The sequence below is a fragment of the Nerophis ophidion genome, linkage group LG21 (assembly GCF_033978795.1).
Source record: "Nerophis ophidion isolate RoL-2023_Sa linkage group LG21, RoL_Noph_v1.0, whole genome shotgun sequence".
NCBI lineage: Eukaryota > Metazoa > Chordata > Actinopteri > Syngnathiformes > Syngnathidae > Nerophis > Nerophis ophidion.
This window is the reverse complement of record NC_084631.1, coordinates 13,360,940-13,383,029: the sequence shown is the minus strand read 5'-3', so window position 1 is coordinate 13,383,029 and position 22,090 is coordinate 13,360,940.

Below are 22,090 nucleotides of genomic sequence, written 5' to 3'. Positions count from 1 at the left end.
CATAAAAAGATTAATTTTGACCAAAAAAAAATCAACCCTGCAGTGTGAATGTAGCCCGTCGGTTTTCTTATTGACTCCTATTTCGAAAAAAAGAGATGGACAGGTGGATTCGCATCATGTTTAGTTTAGAGATAGCATGACCTTACAAAGCTAACTGACACTGAGGTCTTTAAAGGCACAAAACATAGACGTTTTTTTAAATAACACAACAAATAAACATCTTTGTGTTAGTAGCATTTAGTAACATTCTCAAAACTTTAAGGAATTTTGCCATGCCCCCTAAAAATATACAGGTGAAACTCAAAAAATTGGAAAATCGTGCATAGGTAGGCTCATAACCACGATTTACGGTTTTTGAAAACTTTTAATTAAAAATGTGGGGTTTTCCAAAACTGTAAGTCATGACCCTCAAAATTATAAAAAATACAGGCCTGGCACATCTCACTTTGCATGTAATGAGTTTTGATATCACATATTAGTTTCACGTTTGAAGTTGAGGGCATTGTGTAATTGTGACTATGCAACAAATTGTTTAATTTTATTTTATGTACAAAATTACATATAACCAGTGTGAACAAACATTTTTTTTATTTTTTCACTATTGCATGATGATTTAGTTTAATGTTGACCTTGTATGACCTGGCTGAGTATTATAGTATTGTCAACAAAAGGCATGAATGTGAGCCGTTGCACAAGTATAGACAGCAAATGGAGGTGTAATATGTTTTATTATTCTCTTATCAGGAACGGCTGCTGTTTTTGTCACAAAGTTTAATTCCAACAAACATAACCATCAACAAGGGAGCACAAGGTTCCTGTTGTTTTGATTTCCTCTTTCCCTTACTTGCTCATGATGGCCAATTCTTCTCTTTGCCTGCATCCAAAGTTGCCCTTTGGCACATCTGACTGCTGATTGGTCAGCTGCTGCCTGCTTGCAACCATTGTTATGTTAGTAAGAATCGGCAGCTCGGATCCAAGATGGCGCCGTGAACGGTCCTACATGCGGGAGCAGCATCTAAAAAAAGGAATATAACCTTGCAAAAACTGGTCGTGCATAATTATAAAAAGTCTAAATAGTTTATCTATAGTATTTGGATCGTTTTATGGCCCTGCGATGAGGTGGCGACTTGTCCAGGGTGTACCCCGCCTCCCGCCCGATTGTAGCTGAGATAGGCGCCAGCGCCCCCCGCGACCCCGAAAGGGAATAAGCGGTAGAAAATGGATGGATGGATGGATCGTTTTATGATACTTTTGGCTGGACTTTGACGACTGCTTCTTCGAACTTTGGCGATGTCTTCTGGCTCGAAAAGGAAAGATAAAGAGAAGAAAATGGCGGATAACGATACAACCGGACACTCAAACTTGCTATTCAAGAACTGCCATGACTATTTCATCGGTAAAGACAACATGAAAGTGCATCTCATTAGTGAAGAAAATCTCCCTTCCCTACCAGTAACACCGGAGAAGCCTCCCACCAAGAAAGGTAAAGATGAAATGAACAACAGTGACATTGTTGCTACGCTATCCGCGCTAATTAATGCTCGCTCGGATGAGCTGAGCGCCCGCTCGGAGGCCCGCTCGGAAGAGTTGAAAAAGTTGATCCAGGCCAATGCTATTCAAATTGCTAGCGGAAATGCCAAAGTGGAACAAATTTGCAAACAAGTAAGCGAGATTATGGGGAGAGTGTCTGGGCTGGAGCGGGCTGTGGAGGGGGACAAGAAGCTAATCAATACACTTCAAGAACGCATCACCGAGATGGAGAGATATTCAAGATGATGGAACCTGAAACTGCACGGTGTGGCCGAGCGTGTGGAGGACAGAGTTTTACGTGAAGAGGTGATCCGAGTTTGCCAGGCTCTGCTGCCGTCCGATGCTGAACGGTTCCCTAATGTTATCGACACCGTGCACCGCGTTGGAATGAAGAAACCGAAAGGTAACAGGTGTGTTTTGCTGCAGTTTTCCTCCCGGGTGCACAGAGCTGCAATTTGGGCCGCTGCAAAGAATTCCTCCTACCTACGAGACAACGGATTACGCTTCGCCGAGGATCTCTGCAAAGTCGACAGAGATGCACGAATGAAGTTATGGCCACTGGTCGATGAAGCTCGCAAGGCAGGGAAAATCGCCTATTTTGTAGGCGGTCGTGCTTTTATTGAGAAAAAAGAAATCCTTCCTCCAATCTGAAGATAGACCTTTCAGGCTTTAACTTTCTCTTGACTGTACTTTGGTAAAAGAAAAGGATGGATGGATGAGGAGTCACAACTCACGCACCAGCCAGTTTTTTTTGCACTTTCTGAACTTTCATATGATGTTGTTCCCGCAGCGTCTAGTTGCTTTGTTTCTAACTCAAAGCATTTTCTAATTCCAATCGTTTTTTTATTTAAATCTGTCTTTATCTATAGTTTCTCTCAACGCCAAGGGGTTAAGGCAGAACTTGAAACGCAAAGCTTTATTTTTATTTCTTAAACAATGTAGATGTTTTTTACAGGAGACACACAGTATGAATGATGATGTCAAGTTTTGGAGATCTCAATGGGGTAATGAGATATATTGCTCTCATGCATCACAGCGTTCTGGAGGAGTTGGCACATTCAAAAACAAAATTACAGGAGTCTTATTGCATCATAGTGATTATGATAAAAATGGCCATTATATTTGTCAGGTTTTTGAGATTCAGAAAACAAACTTTATAGTTGCTAACATTTATGGATATAACTTTGTGCCTGACAATACTATTTTATTCAATGAAGTGCAAAATAAGATTTTACACTGGCTTGCCAAATTTCCAAATGCTTATATACTTGTCGGAGGTGACTTCAATACTGTCATTGACAATTCACTTGATAGATGGACACCAGGCTCTCAAAGTAGTGTCAGCTCAAATCTGAAGTTATTAATGCAAATGTTTGATTTAATTGATGCCTGGAGATATAAAAATCAGAATAAGACATCCTTTACCTGGTCCAATAAATCAGGTTAAAAAAAGTCTAGAATAGACATGTGGTTAATTTCTAAATCACTTCAAAACTGTGTTACTGTTCAAATTCTCTCCACTCCTTTGACTGATCATAGGGCTATTCAGATTCACATCTCTTTACATCCCTCTCACAATCCTTCAAAAAGCTCATACTGGAAACTCAACAGTTCAGTTTTATGTCATGAAGCAGTTAAAATTAGGATTAAAGATCTAATAAAATTTTTTCTTAATAAAGCCAAAACCCAAAATAATTATTGTACTAATTGGGAACTCCTTAAATATGAGGTAGGTAAATTTATTAGAAAATATTGCAGCAATCTAGCTAAGAATAAGCGTTCTGAGGAGGAAAATGTGATTTCCATCATTACTACATTATCTTCTATATGTCCAGATAATATGTCAGCAGAAGAAAAAGAAAGTCTCTTAGAAAACCAAAATAAATTAGACAAAATGTATCAATCAAAAGCAGAAGGAGCTTTTGTAAGATCTAGAAAACAATGGTTGGAGGAAGGTGAACAAAACTCTGCGTATTTCTTTCGTTTAGAAAAATCGCAGGCTCAAAATAAAACCATTGATCAATTGAAAATAAATGATGTGGTTTGCAATGACGCAAAACAGATTGCAAATTTTTGTGCTCAATTTTACAAAACATTATACAATAGTCAATACTCTGAAAGTGATGCTGTTAAGTTTATGGATACCTTAACTGAAACTAAATCAATCAGCACAGCTGACCAAGTATTCTGTGACCGTCCAATCTGTCTCAAGGAAGTAGTGGAATCAATTAATAGTTTAAAAAATAACAAATCTCCTGGAGTGGATGGTATTACATCTGAATTCTATAAAATATTTTCAGAAGAGCTAGCTCCTTTCTTACTAGAAGTATTTTGTGAAAGTATTGATACAGGTGCCCTTCCTCCAACTTTAACACAGGGCCTTATTACCCTTATAACCAAGCCAAACAAAGATTTACTAATCATTGATAATTGGCGTCCAATTAGCCTTCTAAACAATGACTATAAAATTGTAGCTATTATTTTTGCTAAACGTTTAAAATTGGTTCTGGATGACATAATTGATGAGACACAGTCAGGTTTTATGAGAGGAAGACACATATCTAATAATATCAGGCTTCTACTTGACATTCTGGATTACCCAGAGGTCATTAATGATGAAGGCTTCCTTCTTTTCCTGGACTTTTACAAAGCTTTTGACTCGATCGAACATGAATTTATATTCAGGACACTTGAGAAATTTGGCTTTGGCAATTTTTTCCGCAAAACAATTAAGACTTTGTACTGCAATGGTAATAGTTCTATAAAGCTCAAATCTGGTACATCTCCAAGATTCGAGTTAAAACGTGGGATACGGCAAGGTTGTCCTATTTCTCCATATTTATTTCTGTTAGCCACCCAACTGTTATCGGTTCATATAAAAACTAGTCATTTAAAGGGGATTTCTGTATTAGACAGAGAAATAATTATCAGCCAACTGGCTGACGACACAACACTCTTTTTGAAAGACTCTTCTCAAATTCCCCTAGCCTTGGATGTGATTCATGTTTTTTCCTTGGCTTCTGGTCTCCGTCTAAATGTGAATAAATGTGAACTAATGGCTGTGAAGAGATGTGAAATTATGTCTGTATCTCAAATTCCAGTTAAGGATAGTATTAATTACCTAGGAATACATATCACTAAAAATCAAAACTCTAGATCGGCATTGAACTTCAATCCAATTGTAGAAAAAACTAAGAAAAGATTTAACCAATGGCTACAGAGAGATTTATCCTTAAAAGGCAGAACCTTACTTTCCAAAGCAGAAGGTATCTCCAGGCTTACGTATGCAGCTATTTCTTTAGATGTTAACCAAAAAATATGTAAAACTATTGACAAAATACTGATTGACTTTATTTGGAAAAACACAATTCATTATATTAAGAAATCTGTTATAATGAACAATTACAATCAGGGTGGTCTAAACTTTCTTGACTTCACTACACTAAACAACACCTTTAAAATTAATTGGATAAGACACTACTTGAAAGACCCTACCTCAATTTGGAACTTTATTTCTCATCATGTATTCTCTAACCTTGGAGGCCTAAAATTTTTGCTATTGTGTAATTATAACATTGACAGGATTCCGGTTGCGCTTTCAAACTTCCACAAACAAGCCCTTCTAGCATGGTCTCTTGTATACAAGCACAATTTTTCACCTACCAAATATTTCATCTGGAACAATAAAGACGTATGTTACAAAAGGAAATCTATTTTCCTCAACAATTGGTTTAACAATAACATTATTTTAGTGAGTCAGCTTTTCAATAAGGAAGGTCAACTTTTTAATTACCAAGAATTTTTCAACCAATTTAAGATACCTGTGACTCCCAAACAATTTGCTATTGTATTTGATGCCATCCCAACAGGTGTTGTTATGTTGTACAGGGCTTACACACCTCCTCTTTCTGCTGTAAAAATTCTGAATGATCCACTTGACACTCCCGTGGGGAAACTTTGCTTTGATCAAAAAAATAACAGAAAAATCCGCAGCTTATTCCAAAATGATTGTGTGTCTGTCTCCTATGTAATTTCCTTATGGAATAATGTTGTAAATGACATCTGTTGGACCAAAACGTGGTCCCTTCCTAACAGGTATTTACTTACCAACAAAGTCAAAGAGATATCATTTAAAATCATCCATCGCTATTACCCTGTAAAGACTGTGATGGTTGGATACAAAAGGACATTGATGTCACCTGCACCTTTTGTAACATGCACCCAGAGACTGTTAACCACTTGTTTTGGACTTGTGAAAACACTCGATCACTATGGCAGGGCATCTGTCGCTTCATCCTGGACAATATTTATGACAAATTTGTGCTTTACTTTAAAGATGTGATTTTTGGTTTTACACTGTATGAACAAAAATTTGAAAAGGAATTCTACCTTTGCAACTTCATTATTTTATTAGCTAAGTTTTATATTCATAAATGTAAGTTTCTTAATACCCGTCCTATCTTTTGTGCCTTTAAAAAAGATCTGGAACTTTACATTAAAACCCTCTCTACCTCTAACAACAAAAAAGCTGTGAAAACGATGATGCTGTGTTCCAAATTTAAGTTGTTTGATGAATCTGAATAAGCCTACGGCTTTGCATTTTGTTTATTATTTATTTATATATGTTTGTATTCTTTTTTTATTATTTTGAATTTACAACCCCCTGGCGCTGTGTTGTACTGTTTTCATAATGTTTTATAATGTTGCATATTGTTGTTTGTCTTACTGTTTGTAATTGTTGAAATTTATAAATAAACCTTTAAAAAAAAAAAATAAAAAAAAAAAAGAATCGGCAGCTCCACAGAGCCAATCAATGAGCTTGTGGGCGGTCTAAAGGTAAACAGACTTTAGCTTCAGCAGACATTTTCCACTTGATGCTCCTGTTTGACTCGTCTCCATTCAATATACAATATTTTTCGACCAAAACTGCTTTTCAAAAAGGTAAAGGGGACAAACGTCATCACCACCCAAAACTAATTAATTACAAAAAAATTATCCATCCATACATCCATTTCTTCCGCTTGTCCCTTTCGGGGTGACAAGGGGGTGCTGGAGCCAATCTCAGCTGCATTCGGACGGAAGGCGGCGTACACCCTGGACAAGTCACCACCTCATCGCAGGGCCAACACAGATAGACAGACAACATTCACACACTAAGGCCAATTTAGTGCTGCCAATCAACCTATCCCCAGGTGCATGTCTTTGGAGGTTGGAGGAAGCCGGAGTACCCGGAGGTATCCACGCAGTCACGGGGAGAACATGCAAACTCCACATAGAAAGATCCCGAGTCCGGGATTGAACTCAGGACCTTCGTATTGTGGGGCACATGCACTAACCCCTGTTTCACCGTGCTGCCCTACAAAAAATTATATAAATGAATAATATTTTTAAAAATCGGATGTCATATACACTGTATGGTCAGTGTCGGAGCCTGGTCCGCATTGTCGGCAGTAAGTCGAACATGTTTCCAGTGAGGGTTGGACTCAGCCAGGGCTGCCCTTTGTCAATTTTAATGGACAGAATATCTAGGCGTAGTCAGGGTGTTGAGAGGTGGCTGCAGGATTAGGTCTCTAATGGCTTCATCTGACCAATATCTCCTACTCTCACAGGATCGGTTCATAGCTGAGTGTGAAGCAACTGGGATGAAAATCAGCACTTTCTAGTACTAGTCCATGGTTCTCGCCCGGAAAAGGGTGGAGTGCCATCTCCGGGTTGGGGAGGAGACCCTGCCCCAAGTGGAGGAGTTCAAGTACCTCGGGGTCATGTTAATGAGTTAGAAAATAGTGGATCGTGAGATCGACAGGCGGATTGGTGCAGTGTCTGAAGTGATGCAGTCCGTCGTGGTGAAGAAGGAGCTAAGCCGGAAGGCATAGTTATCAATTTACCGGTTGATCTATGTTCCCATCCTCATCTATGGTCATGGGCTTTGGCTTATGACGGAAAGGACAAGATCATGGGTACAAGCGTCCGAAATGAGTTTCCTCCGTCGGGTGGCGGGGCTCTCCCTTAGAGATAGAGTGAGAAGCTCTGTCATTCGGGAGGAGCTCACTGTAAAGCTGCTGCTCCTCTACATCGAGAGGAGCCAGATGAGGTGGTTCGGGCATCTGGACATCTGGGGAGGTGTTTGGATCACATCCGACAGCTATGAGACCACAGGGAAGACCCAGGACATGGTGGAGAGACTATGTCTCCCAGCTGGCCTGGGAACGCCTCATGATCCCCCTGAAAGAGCTGGAAGAGGTAGCTGGGGAGAGGTAAATCCGGGCTTCTCTGCTTAGGCTGCTGCCCCCGCGACCCGACTTCGGCTAAGCGGAAGAAGATGGATGGACGGATAGAAAAATCGGGGCACATGTTATCAAAAAAAATGCCTTGGACGTTATTGGATAGTGATAGCAAAAAACATACATTACAAAACACACACACGTTAAATAATAACGTCATTTGTTAATTACTTTTACGTACAGTATGTTCCAACGCTGTTACCGAAGTGTTTGATGTAACGTGGCATGCTACTTTTTAGGTAGTTGTAAGTCAACAAGACAGCGTCAGAAGCACAGCAAGTTCAATGCAAGTAGTAACATTTTACTAATGAAAGCAAATTAAACTGATGATAAACAGGAAAAAGCAACATCACACAGCAAACAACGCGAAGGCTTAGTACACACACACATACATACACACACTGTTAATACTACGAGGGCATGATTAAAAGCAAATGCATGATTGACGCGACAGGCTTGCAATCCCACACACTCGTTTATGGACAAGGAAACTACAGCCATCGAAGCGCATTCAAGTGTAACAGACGGGACCTACGTCTGCCTAGTAGGGGTTAATCACTCTTCCCTGAATGGCAGGAAGTTAGAGGAGCTAAATCCCTAACCCCCAAGCCTATGAATCTCGTGTTCACTCTGCCTGTCCAGTCAGAACACAATAGCTTAGGCTCTAGGATTTGAACCTGTCACGATGAGAACCTAAAGTACAAAATAAGTATGTAAGTGTCAGTGTGTGGGACTTACTGTATTCCCCCTAACTATTATGCTCCAGAACAGAGGACGAGACGCCCCTACTTCAGGGAAAGGAAAAACTTCACCATAAAATCAGTATCATAAAAGTTGGAAAAGGTTATTATTTATTAAACTAGTATTAGTACTCTAATACTAAGTAAGGCAGAAAAGTAGAAAAATATATAATAACAAGATATAGACTTATAGGATTGATTTCTATAATAATCTGTAACCCCTATAAGAAACCCAACACGTTGTGTTCACCTTCACTTCACTAGAGTGGCACAATAACACACAAAACCCCAGCAAAAATCCCACATATGCAACTAACAGTCGTATGTTTGTGAACACAATGCACACACAGTACCCTTGCTATTAATAGCAAACCCGAAAACAGTCTCACACAGTTTTCACATTATACAATGTTCTCTTCTTGTTCACATTCAGTTCAAAGTTCCTTTTGGGTTGGGTCATCCGACGGTAACGTTCCGTTTGTGACGATCGTTAAAAACCCCAAAAAACCCTGTCCAACATGGGCGCAATGTCCGGTCCAAATGGTGGAGTTATGTGTGGCAGGGGAAGTCTTTTTACTCACCAACCGCACCGTTTATCACTGGCATGAGAGGATGAGGAGGAGAGCGGGGGGGGTCGAGCCACAAACACGTCTGTACTGCAGGAGTCAACAGGCTGGATGTCGTCCCTCTGACGTGACGAGACTCCCACGTTGATGATGGCTAACAATACACTTGCATAAAAAAAACACTTTTCCCTACCTAACGAGGACGTGTGCCTCGCACTACACGACTTATACTTGTTGCTGGTATAATGGCGGACGAGTCTTCAACGTGGTTAGCATGGAGTCTTCCGGTATTCCACACGCCACTGACAACCCTTAACAGTTCCGTAGCCCAGATTACCCTGTCACACATGCGGTAACTAAGAGCTAAACTGTTATTTATCGTTACTCCTACCACAAATCTCCGTCGGCCAATCTTCGTCAATCTCGGAACTCTCCAGGTGCCGCCATCTCTCCTTGTCCCGCCCCTCCTCTCCTCTCATTCGCCAGTCCGCCAGCCAGCAAGTCACTGATTGGCCGAGTCCGTTACCAAGGTCCTTGATACGATTGGATGCAAACATTTTGAAGGATTTCAGGTTATTAGAGATGCATAAGGAACATGCACAATATTAGGTGTACACCTACATTCCCCCCTTCCAAACCCTGCCACATCATAGACTTCCCTGTTTGTTTACAGCTTAAGAACATAGGCCAGAATTAAACATACATTAATTCCTTTTTCAAAACATTTTTCACAGTGTAAAACAAAAATCACATATCAAGACACAAAACATGACCAAAGAAAGGGAATTCACTTCAGAACATACCCCTCCCGATACCTAACAGGTAACTGACCCCTATTTTTCCTCTGTGGACGGCTCACTATCATAGACTCGTTATCTGACTCAGAGTTATCTGCGTCTTCCGATAAACCCCCCAAAACAGACCCGTCCCCAGAGTTAGCATTAGAGGCACCCCCACTTTCATGATCCGACAACCCCTCCTGGTTCCCGCTAAAGACTGCCTCTGGCTCAACATCCATCAATTCCCTCTGACTAACTCGAATACCCTCATCTGGTGTTGGTGTATTGTGAGGAGTGCAAGGAATGCAAACTAACCCTACAGAGTCAGTGTCTGAACCAGATGCAGCTCTCTTGTGCCTGGTTGTAACTACTTCTCTAACAGGTGTCTGAAAGGTGCAATGCTTCATCTGGTTTCGATGCACTACTTTTGACGGCCCACCTGTTTCAGGCCTGACTGTGAATACAGGTATGTCGGGGTGGTTCTGCTTGACAACTATATAGGGTTCTGGCTCCCACTTGTCCTGGATCTTATTCCTTCCCCTTGGTCGATGATTTCTCAGCAGTACTCGATCGCCCGATCGAACAAGTGCAGCTCGTGACTTTCGGTCGTAGAGACGTTTGCGTCGCCGTGATGCATCCTGAGCTGCGTCCCCGGCGGCCTCCGCGGCCACTTTCAGCCTCTCATGGTGGTTGAGGACCCAATCATCGAGGTTGTCGATGTCACTGAGCTCCAAGTCCTTTCCCCCCAGAATGTCCTGAGGCAGTCGTGCATCTCGGCCGAAGAGGAGATAAAACGGGGAGTATCCCGTTGAGGAGTGAATGTGACTGTTATAAGCCATCACAAGCTCAGGAAGATACTCCTTCCAATTCCGTTTCCTCTCTGGTGTCAAAGTTCTAAGCATATCATGCATCGTCCTATTGAATCGCTCGCATTGAGCGTTGCCCTGGGGGTGATATGGACTTGTCCGACTCTTGGCGATGCCATGGATACGACAGAGTTCTTTGATAACACTGGCTTCAAAACTGCGGCCTTGGTCTGAGTGAAGCCTAGAGGGACAGCCATAATACACAAACCAGTGTTTGACTAAGGCCCTGGCTGTGGTTTTAGCAGACTGGTCTTTTGTGGGCACAGCTATTGTAAAACGCGTGAACATGTCAGTCATGACTAACACATTCTCATAGCCACCCACAGACACCTCCAAACGGGTGTAATCCATGGCCAGTACCTCTAGAGGGGTGGTCACATTAGTGCATGTCAATGGGGCTCGGATAGTTGGAAATATGTCTTTGGCAAGTGCACAACGCTTACACTGCCTCACCCACTCATGTACGTCTCTGCTCATTGAGGGCCAGTAAAAACTTCGTGTCATACGTGCAAGCGTACCCTTCTGACTGAAATGACCCCCATGTTCATGCTCCATACTGAACACATGTTTCCGCAGAGACTCTGGTACTACCAACTGGTGCACCTCTTCACCATCTCTGGGGTCACAAATACTACGAAATAGGACACCATGACGGATGCTCAGTCTATCCCATTGTGAGGACAGGTTTTTTTTTTCTGGGGCCATCCCCTGTAACTGATTCTTGTTGGGCCGAGCGTTACATTTCGTTGCCCGCGCTATAGGACCCACTACAGGATCCTCTACCTGAAGTTGCTGAAGCTCCTCCCAGCTATACCCAGCAACCTTCGCTGCAACAGCAGCTTGGGAAGCCACCTGCACACTAGACCTTCCTGCATTTGTCTCCTGTCCAGGCCATAGAACAGCCCGCACTTCCTCAGCCTGAATGACCAGAAAGTCTTTGTCAGTGTCGCTCACTTCAGGCTCCTGTGCTCGAGGGAGCCGAGACAGCACGTCCGCATTAGTGTTCTCCCTCCCCGGCTTATAATGCACTTCAAAATCATACTCTGCCAACTGGGCGACCCACCTCTGCTCCACCGCCCCGAGGTTAGCTGTTTCGAGATAACGCAGAGGATTATGATCAGTCACCACGACAAATTTTGAGTACATTAAAAAATCCCGGAATTTCTCTGTTATCCCCCATTTAAGGGCTAGCAGCTCGAGCTTAAACGCACTATAGTTCTTGTCATTTCGCTCAGAACCCCGGAGACCTCGACTAGCAAAGGCAACAACCCTCTCCACCCCCTCCTGCCGCTGACTAAGCACTGCCCCCAACCCAAGAAGGCTCCCATCAGTGGTAAGAGTGAAAGGGAGGGAAAAGTCAGGATACGCGAGTACCGGAGCTGACATAAGGTGCTCCCTTAGCTTATCAAAAGCTTCTTGACACTCTCTACTCCACACAAAGAGGACAGGCTGGCCTCCACTCTCTTTCTTCCCCTTTCCCATTAGAGAATGTAACGGCTTTGCTAGCTGGGCGAAGTTCGGGACAAAACGCCTGTAATACGACATGAACCCCACCACTTGCCGCACATCTTTTGTACTCCTGGGCACCGGCCAATCACGGATGGTTTTGACCTTTTCCATGTCTACTCGAACACCCGCTGCCGAAACAATATGACCCAAGAACTTGACCTCTGACTTTAGTAGGAAACACTTGTTTGGCTTAAGTTTCGGCCCATGTTCCTTCAGACGACTGAACACTAGGTCCAGTTTCTCGCAGTGGCTATCGAAGTCGTTAGAAAACACCAGGACATCGTCCAGGTATATCAGCAACACGTCAAATGCCAGATCACCTAGGACTACCTCCATCAGCCTTTGAAATGTGGCAGGGGCATTGCAAAGACCAAAAGGCATTCTAGTCCACTGGTATAGGCCAAATGGTGTAGTAACAGCTGTTTTCTCCTGATCGTCTACATGGACTGCCACCTGAAAATAGCCTGCTGTCAAATCTAGCGATGAGAAAAGCTTTGCCTTTCCAAAGGCATCCAATGACTCCTCAACCCTCGGGAGTGGGTAGGCGTCCTTCAATGTAACACCATTTAGCTTACGGTAATCACAACAGAACCGTACAGATTGGTCTGGCTAGATGACAATTACCGCAGGAGAGGCCCACGGGCTACAGCTCTCCTTAAGTACCCCCTGTGCGACTAAGTCTTGCACGTGTCTCTTAAACTCTTGAAATATGTGTGGAGGTATACGCCGGTGTCTTTGCTTAATTGGCCTTGCATCGCCAGTCTGAATATGGTGGGTCACCGTGGTAGTGTACCCAAAATCACTTTTATGCTCAGAGAACACATCCCTGTGTTTCCTGAGAAGATCGTCCAGCTTCTGCACCTGTGGTGACGTCAGGCCCTCAAGATTTGCATGTACCGGAACATACAATGATCCATCCCCCTCTACCGACTTGACCTCCCCACGACTAACCTTCCTCACGTACACTTCTCCATCCACCTCCTCCACGGACACTACTTCCCTTGGTACGATAACCTCGAGTTTACTCAACTCTGCCACTCTGCACCTTGGGAACAATGTGATGGTCTTCTCACTCGAGTTGAGCACACGCACTGGGACCTTCCCCTCAGTAGCCTGGGCCAGTACATTGGCTACCAGTAGACCACGTGGGAGACTGGCCCTGGCAGATGCCTCGACCAACACTTTGCATGTTGCTCGGGGTGGTATCCTACAGCGACCTTCAATCACCTTTTCACTGAACGGGGGGATGGTGACCGCTCGCCTCCCTGCGACTTTTACAAACCCGATCCGCCCGTTATGACCTACACACCGTTCCTCTTCTTCCATAGTTGCCAGTATACGGCGTAGGCTGGCATGGCCTGGCTTTAGAGTACCTCGGTCAAGCTTCTTAACACCCTTGAAGTCAGAGAGGAAACCCTTGAGCCCTCCGATTACGTTCATTCCCAAAATACCCGGTGGTTTTCCCTTTTCTTTCTGGCCGCTGCAACTGTCTTTTAGCACAAAAACACACCGTCCCTTCAACAACCTGCCCATACACTCAATATCAGCCTCCAAACACCCGATCACTGGAATTTCAAGGCCATTAGCTGCTGTTAGACGAACCCATTTAGCTGGTGACAGACAGCACTCGGTCCCCTGGAAATGTTCCCTGAAATAACTCTCTGGAATGGTAGTGACCTCGGAACCAGTGTCTAAAAGGCAGCTGGTTTTTACTCCATCTATCAAAACATCAATTGTGAAGCACTCCCCAAATGCACCACTAGAAGCTGGTGAGTCCCTCTCGTTGGTCTGGGTAACGGCTTTAATGCCCGCTAAAACCAAACCACCAGAGCCTTGTGTGTCATTCTCGGCCTGACACTCTGTTGTGGCAACGGCTGTCATCGTCGCTCTATTCTCTGCTGGTTTACCCTGCCGACACGTACGGCTCGTGTGGCCAGGTTTATTGCAGGAATAGCAAATTAGTCGTCCTTCCTCATCTCTTAGAGGTGGTCTAGCAGGTCTAGTGTGAATTACAGTTTGCTCCCTTCCGTGAACTGCTTTATAGAGTTCTTCTTGGCGGGCTGAAATGTTTTGAATAGCTTCGTATAGTGATTTCAGGGTCAGTGGAGAGGAGGTTTCTTCAGCAGCCGCTGCATGAACCACTCCTCGCACTGGGCCTCTGGCTGCAGCCGCAGCTGGAGGGGCTTCTTCTTCTTCAGACCATGTGATGGCCGCTTGCATCAGGTCAAGGAAGGACAGCATTGGTTGGGCTTTCTCTTGTCTCTTTGTTTCACGCCGTAAGAAGTCATCTCTTAACCCAAGTACAAATTGCTCTTTCAGCATTTGGTCTGAATCTTGGACTCGCCCTGGGTCTCGCCGTTTCAGCTTACATAGTTTTTCCTGAAGATCATAAGCGTAGGCACGTATCTTTTCACCTGACCCTTGCTTTCTATCATAAAACTCTCTAAGGCGAGTACCAACCGGGACCTTGTCGCCATAGGTTTTCTCTAGAACTTCAAAGACTTTTGTGATATCAGTAGTTCCTTCACTTAACAGAAACCTAACTGTTAGTTTCGCCTCCCCCTTGACGTGCTGTCTGAGCAGCTCAATTTGATCTTCTTCTGGAACTCGGGCTATCATGAAACTAGACTTCATGGATGCTATCCACTCCTCAATGCTAGGTTCCTCTAGGGCTGGGCTACCAGTGAAATCGGAACATTTTCTCTCTCTTGGGATATACAAAGACGAAGGGTTCTTGGCCTGCTGCTCGATAACTGTCTTAGCCATCATCAGCGCTTCCCTCTGATCTTGTCTGGCCTGATCAAGAAGTACCGCTTGTTCTCCCAGCCTAGCTGTCTGAGCGGTAACTGTTTTCTGGAGATCATTAAATTGCTTCCTTAACTCTTCCATCTCAGCCATCGTGCAAAAACTACAAAGCTACAAGAAGTGATCCTGTTCGTGACGCCAAAATGTAACAGACGGGACCTACGTCTGCCTAGTAGGGGTAAATCACTCTTCCCTGAATGGCAGGAAGTTAGAGGAGCTAAATCCCTAACCCCCAAGCCTACGAATCTCGTGTTCACTCTGCCTGTCCAGTCAGAACACAATAGCTTAGGCTCTAGGATTTGAACCTGTCACGATGAGAACCTAAAGTACAAAATAAGTATGTAAGTGTCAGTGTGTGGGACTTACTGTATTCCCCCTAACTATTATGCTCCAGAACAGAGGACGAGACGCCCCTACTTCAGGGAAAGGAAAAACTTCACCATAAAATCAGTATCATGAAAGTTGGAAAAGGTTATTATTTATTAAACTAGTATTAGTACTCTAATACTAAGTAAGGCAGAAAAGTAGAAAAATATATAATAACAAGATATAGACTTATAGGATTGATTTCTATAATAATCTGTAACCCCTATAAGAAACCCAACACGTTGTGTTCACCTTCACTTCACTAGAGTGGCACAATAACACACAAAACCCCAGCAAAAATCCCACATATGCAACTAACAGTCGTATGTTTGTGAACACAATGCACACACAGTACCCTTGCTATTAATAGCAAACCCGAAAACAGTCTCACACAGTTTTCACATTATACAATGTTCTCTTCTTGTTCACATTCAGTTCAAAGTTCCTTTTGGGTTGGGTCATCCGACGGTAACGTTCCGTTTGTGACGATCGTTAAAAACCCCAAAAAACCCTGTCCAACATGGGCGCAATGTCCGGTCCAAATGGTGGAGTTATGTGTGGCAGGGGAAGTCTTTTTACTCACCAACCGCACCGTTTATCACTGGCATGAGAGGATGAGGAGGAGAGCGGGGGGGGGTCGAGCCAAAAACACGTCTGTACTGCAGGAGTCAACAGGCTGGATGTCGTCCCTCTGACGTGACGAGACTCCCACGTTGATGACGGCTAACAATACACTTGCATAAAAAAAACACTTTTCCCTACCTAACGAGGACGTGTGCCTCGCACTACACGACTTATACTTGTTGCTGGTATAATGGCGGACGAGTCTTCAACGTGGTTAGCATGGAGTCTTCCGGTCTTCCACACGCCACTGACAACCCTTAACAGTTCCGTAGCCCAGATTACCCTGTCACACACGCGGTAACTAAGAGCTAAACTGTTATTTATCGTTACTCCTACCACAAATCTCCGTCGGCCAATCTTCGTCAATCTCGGAACTCTCCAGGTGCCGCCATCTCTCCTTGTCCCGCCCCTCCTCTCCTCTCATTCGCCAGTCCGCCAGCCAGCAAGTCACTGATTGGCCGAGTCCGTTACCAAGGTCCTTGATACGATTGGATGCAAACATTTTGAAGGATTTCAGGTTATTAGAGATGCATAAGGAACATGCACAATATTAGGTGTACACCTACACAAGCTCCCGATATCACAATTAGTGAAAACATTTAACAGAGCTGTCGTCAATGCCGGAAAATGGCTGCTGCTAAGCTAACAAACACAGCTGAGCTAAAATGCTGCTCTGAGTGTGCTCTCGCTGACATCACACTTAACTTGGCAACAGGCACCATCTTTTAAAGACACAGACACTCTGCTCTCATGAAACGTTTCTAAGCTGCATGTGCCAGATATTTAGAGTTATATTTAGGTAATTTATTGATTACTTCGACTAGCAACTAATTACATTTAATAAATAATAATTATGCTAGGAATTTAATTGTTTTTTGTAAAGTAAAAAATAACTATAATTAATAACTTTTTAACGATAATTTTCTCAACAGTGTTGTTAGCCCTATCAGAAACTGCCTCTTGTCTCATGTTAAAGAAGAGATATAATCTACTCGAAATAGGAGGAATACGGAGGAATCACACCAGCCCTTATCTGTTAATGGATTTGCTGACACTGTTTTGTTCACTTGTTTGTGTGCCGATACAAGTTTGAATAAGCAAAACTAAGAATGCAAATGTGAGCTAATAAATGCAAAAAATGAGGCAATAGTAATCCCTTATACACACACAAAACCTAAGTAAAGTTAGGCGTCAAATGACACAACATTTCCATTTGGGAACCGTAGATAAAAGGCAGAAGAACAATTTAGGGTTTTTGGGAACACAGTGTGTGTGGGGTTGTGTGTTTGCTGGATTGAAAGCAGTGTTAATTTTGTTGACTACAAATGTTTGTCTTAGTTATCGTCAATGACCTGGTTTCCCCTGACTAAAATCGGACGACAACCCGTCAAAACAAATGGACGTTGACAAGAAACAATGACGGAATTAATTGACAATTTAGTCGACGAATAAAAACAAGATGTAAATACTTGACAGACAACATCCAATCCTGTTTAATTTCATTTTTAAGTGGGTGGGACAGGTGAGGAATCCATCTAATCGCAAGAGAGGGCTGGGGGTAAATCAAGACAAGGTTTTTGGATTTTTCCAAACTATACTGTAGGGATGTAATGATACAGTAAATGATACAGTAAATGATAATAATGATGACAGCAACAACACTCCTGAAAAGTTAGTATTACCCGTTTAAATTAAAATGATCTAAAAACCGGGCAGCACGGTGGAACAGGGGTTAGTGCGTCTGCCTCACGATCCGAAGGTCCTCGGGATCTTTCTGTGTGGACTTTGCATGTCCTCCCCGTGACTGCGTGGGTTATGGGTACTCCGGTTTCCTCCCGCCTCCAAAGACATGCACCTGGGGATAGGTTGATTGGCAACACTAAATTGGCCCTAGTGTGTGGATGTGAATGTGAATGTTGTCTGTTGATCTGTGTTGGCCCTGTGATGAGGTGGCGACTTGTCCAGGGTGTACACCGCCTTCCACCCGATTGTAGCTGGGATAGGCTTCAGCACCCCCCGCGACCCCGAAGGCAATAAGATGGTTGATCTTAAAACCAAAATTGATAGCTGCACTTTTATAAACTCACGTTCCACAGCGGACTTACTGGTGCCCGCTCAATATAATTTAAATACCAACATGAAAACAAGAGACGTACGTCGTTCCTCGTTAAAACAACATATCACAATGCAAACTTCTATAAACACATTACTATCTGAGCAACTAAGCTATTCAGTGGTGCACACTGAACCTACTAGCTGTGCTCTCTTGGCAAGGAATTATGATGATCGATCTTTCCTGAGATGAGGTGGCGACTTGTCCAGGGTGTACACCTCCTTCCGCCCGATTGTAGCTGAGATAGGCTCCATCACCTCCCGTGACCCCAAAAGGGATAAGCAGTTGAAAATGGTTAAATGGATGGATGGATCTTTCCGGAGATGAGGTATTTTTAAAGTGCGTTCATGTGCCGCTGAACAAAGTAGGACAGGACACAACGCCTGCCAGAGGTTTGAGCACATTCCACAATAAATATAATAATAACCCTGAAATTTTTGGTCACAATAACCGGGATACGAAATTCTCAAGTCATTACATCCCTATTCCGTGTTGCTACACACATTATTACAATATGTCTTTGTAGCAGGTATACAGATGGATGGATGGATAGATAGATAGATAGAAAGATAGATAGATAAATAGATAGATAGATAGATAGATAGATAGATAGATAGATGGATAGATAGATAGGGACGGCGTGGCGCAGTGGGAGAGTGGCCGTGCGCAACACGAGGGTCACTGGTTCAAATCCCACCTAGAACCAACCTCGTCACGTCCGTTGTGTCCTGAGCAAGACACATCACCCTTGCTCCTGATGGGTGCTGGTTGGCGCCTTGCATGGCAGCTCCCTCCATCAGTGTGTGAATGTGTGTGTGAATGGGTAAATGTGGAAGTAGTGTCAAAGCGCTTTGAGTACCTTGAAGGTAGAAAAGCGCTATACAAGTACAACCCATTTATCATTTATAGATAGATAGATAGATAGATAGATAGATAGATAGATAGATAGATAGATGGGTAGATAGATAGATAGATGGGTAGATAGATAGATAGTACTTTATTAATTCCTTCAGAAGAGTTGCCTCAGGAAAATTTAAATTCCAGCAGCAGTGTACAGAATTGAGATTGAATTTAAAAAGTAAAAATTAAATAATGGGGGTATATGTTATTGTTTTGCATCTCCTGTCTTCCTAGTACCCCCTCCCCACATAAGAGGAGTTGTTCAGTCTGATGGCGAGTGGGACAAAATAGTTTTTAAGTCTATTCGTCCTGCACTTCGGCTGAAGCAGTCAAGCACTAAACAGGCTCCTCTGGCTACTGATAACGCTATGCAGAGGGTAACTGGCATCATCCATGCATCCGGTCTCCCCTAGAGGGAAGTGGGGGGGGGGGGGGGGGGGGGTCACCCACATCTGCGGTCCTCTCCAAGGTTTCTCATAGTCATTCACATTGACATCCCACTGGGTTGTGAGTTTTTCCTTGCCCTTATTTGGGCTCTGAACCAAGGATGTCGTTGTGGCTTGTGCAGCCCTTTGAGACACTTGTGATTCAGGGCTGTATAAATAAACATTGATTGATTGATTGATCCATGATGCTCACTAGGTTTACCACAGTCCTCTTCTCTGCCAACGTCACCAGTGGGTCCAGTTTTAGTCCCACCTGATTAGTTTCTCCAGTCTGGAGCTGTCCTTTTTACATGCACTGAACCCCCCTTCCACACAGCCCCCACCCCCCACCCCCAGCACACTACGATGTAGAACAGACTTGCAACCACAGACTGGTAGTACATCCACAAGATATATATATATATATATATATATATATATATATATGTATATATATATATATATATATAGTATGCATTTCGCCAAAACTCCCACACGTTTTCTTTTTATCATAATGTATTGTCACTTTTATTTCAATAGTTTTGGGAGCATTTGTCTTTGTTTTGTTTTGTTGAAGTCCTATCTTCCTGCGGTAGTGACTTTGTGGTGTTTTTCTCTGCTCTTGTGGTTTAAAAGAATATAACAAGTGTAAACTGTAAAATGAGGTTACATTGTGCTGCTAATGTTACTGATCCGTTCATGTGCACTTGTTTTGCTAAGGGATTGAGTGTACTGTCCACCCCTAGGCAGCACTTTGCACTCACACACACTGTGGATGCGCCACTCCATTGAAGTTTCCCCTCCATTTTAGACTGGTGTGCTGCAGAATTGTCTTAATGCTACTGCATTACTTCCTGTGTATTTCATACAGAAATAAATGCCTGTTTCCACCTGTTTCGGCAAAAGACAACCACTGAGTCCCCTTGTCTTCCGAGCAACACACGCAATACACAATGCAGACTCGGTCCGGCTACAACTTCCACCCCTGGAAGATAGAGAAAACGTGGACACATTTTACCTTTGCAAGGTAGACAACAAGACACTTTGTAAATCCTGTGGCTTCATTTTCTCTGGTAAAAATACAACCAACTTGGAGCGTCTCCTGCAGGCTAATCATCAGGACATTCACGCACCTGTAAGTAGGCGTTAACTAATATTTTACAAATGACTCATAATTACTGAATTATTGTGACTATTATATAGAGTAGAGAGTGAGCAAGACTGCTTACTCTACCACTACTTTTGTTGAGCTTGCCGACCAATCGAGAATAAACTTAGTTTGTTTCTTCATGTGATCATTTTAGTCGTGCATTATTAAAATTTTGAAAAAAAATGCTAACTTCCAGCTAAAACAGGAACATACAACATATGTATGTGATGTGTACTAAAGTATTCATGGAGTGTAGGTTTTGTTGTGAATTTACTTTTTGAGATGCACTGCAGTAATAATTATGGGCCTGCTGCAATGCAGGCAACCCATATTATTACTGCTCATACTTCATACTCTTATTATTACGATTAATACGAGACGAACCGGCAAAAAAACCCACTCATATGTTATGCCATCGGAAAGGTCTCGCCCGCGCCAACGGCGGCACTTTAAGTTGGGAACATTTCGCTACTCACGGATAAAAAAAAAAAAATGGGCCAATTTAATGGGTACATACCAACGTTAGCTCTAAGGTACGTGCCTGTGCAATTGCACACTACTCATGGGTCCTCTGCGCACGGTTAATCTAGGCTGCGCACAAAATTTAATAAAAAGATAAGCGCATAAGTGTGCGCGTCCGCCGTCGCTCACATGTGCGCCTCTGAATGTTCAAGGAGTTTTGGCGTTTGCTCACGCATATGAAAAATAGGAGGGAAAATTGGTACATACCCTATTAATCAGGGGTCTATAACTCAATTTACTTTGGGGATGCAGAAAATTCGTGAGGCTGGGCCGCAACAAAATATTTCTTAAAAAAATCTAACATGCAGGGGGCGAGGTTGGGGGGTGTGTATATTGTAGCCCGGAAGAGTTAGGACTGCATAGGATTCTGGGTATTTGTTCTGTTGTGTTTATCTTGTTGTGGAGGGGAGGTTGTGATCAGCACACTGCAGATGTAAAGGTCAGCGACCCCGTCTGTGCTACTGGAGACAGCGCACCCTCAGACAAGGGCGTGGCATGGGCGGAACGGCGAGACGCAACTGGCAGGTGATTACATTTCGCAGGTGGTACGCATGAATCTAATCAACTGTTGTCTTTGACAGTGAGCAGCCGGCAGAGGAGGAGGAGAGAGGATTGGAGAGACTGAAAAGTCTACAAGAAAATGCACATTGACGAAAATAATTATTTTAAAAACCCTGTCAACTCCGAGCAACTGGATTCAGGTATGTATTTGTGGCACTGTGAGTAGGAAAAGCTTACAACTGGCACCCAACGTAAAAAAGGAAGAAGAAAAAAAATAAATAAATAAAGCTGCGATGTCGTCACGAAGCCCCATAGAGGCACTTGGGCAGCTCCTGGCAGAGGTGTCAACCACGAACCACCGGCAGATGGAGGCGAGGCAGGGCCAGATAGCGCAGCAGAGCCAGATTCTGCAA